Raw genomic sequence first — 832 nt, 5'->3', positions numbered from 1 at the left:
TGTTAGATATATATAATATTTTACCGATTCGTTTTAACCCTTTTAGACCCGAGCATTCGCTTTTTTTTTTCCTTTTTTGAATCTTCAAGACGTTTTTGCATTTTTTGTACTAAAAAAATACACGAAAAACATAAATAACAGCAAAAATTTATTCGTGTTTTCAAATTTTCAATATCATTTCTTTTTTGTGAAGAAAAAATTCACATCGTTCAAGTTTTTTTAGCCAAGATGATACAAGGTATATTCATGTTCACATGCATTTTTTTCTCCAGGATTTTATTGCTAAATTTCATATAATAAAATCCCACTTACTCCTGGAAGCGACATGGGAACGCCCTGAAAGTTCAACTTTGTCCCTTGAGTGTATCGCTGCCTCTGATGAAAGCCCCCAAAGTTCATATTCGCTATATAATATATTTCTGAATCAAAACTTGTACAATCCTTCATTAGGGCTTAACTCCCCGAGATTAAAAAAAAAAAACAATTCCCCCTACAATGAGGAAAAAGTAACCAACTACATTTGTGTGCATGCAGGGTCTTAAAGAGTTAAGCAGAAATGGTTACAGTAATTACTGTAACCATTAATTCACGCACATCACTACCTATGTGCGTGTTACAGCCTTATTCAATTCAAAAAACTTCGCAGAATCTAAAAAAATACTCTATGCGCGCTGATACAACCAAACCAGATTGAAAATCACTGTAAATGAAGTCGATAGTGTTGTGTAGAGAGAATTTTTAAATTCTAATTAAAATTCAAAAATTAGAGGCTTTTAAAATTAATTTTTTCTTCATGAACTTCGATATTCAACGTAGTCGCATCTGCTAACGT

This window comes from Pholcus phalangioides, unplaced genomic scaffold (genome assembly GCF_987345545.1).
Source record: "Pholcus phalangioides strain wild (caught in Gottingen) unplaced genomic scaffold, Ppha-v1.0 ptg000003l_1, whole genome shotgun sequence".
Lineage (NCBI taxonomy): Eukaryota > Metazoa > Arthropoda > Arachnida > Araneae > Pholcidae > Pholcus > Pholcus phalangioides.
Note: the sequence above shows the minus strand (reverse complement) of the source record.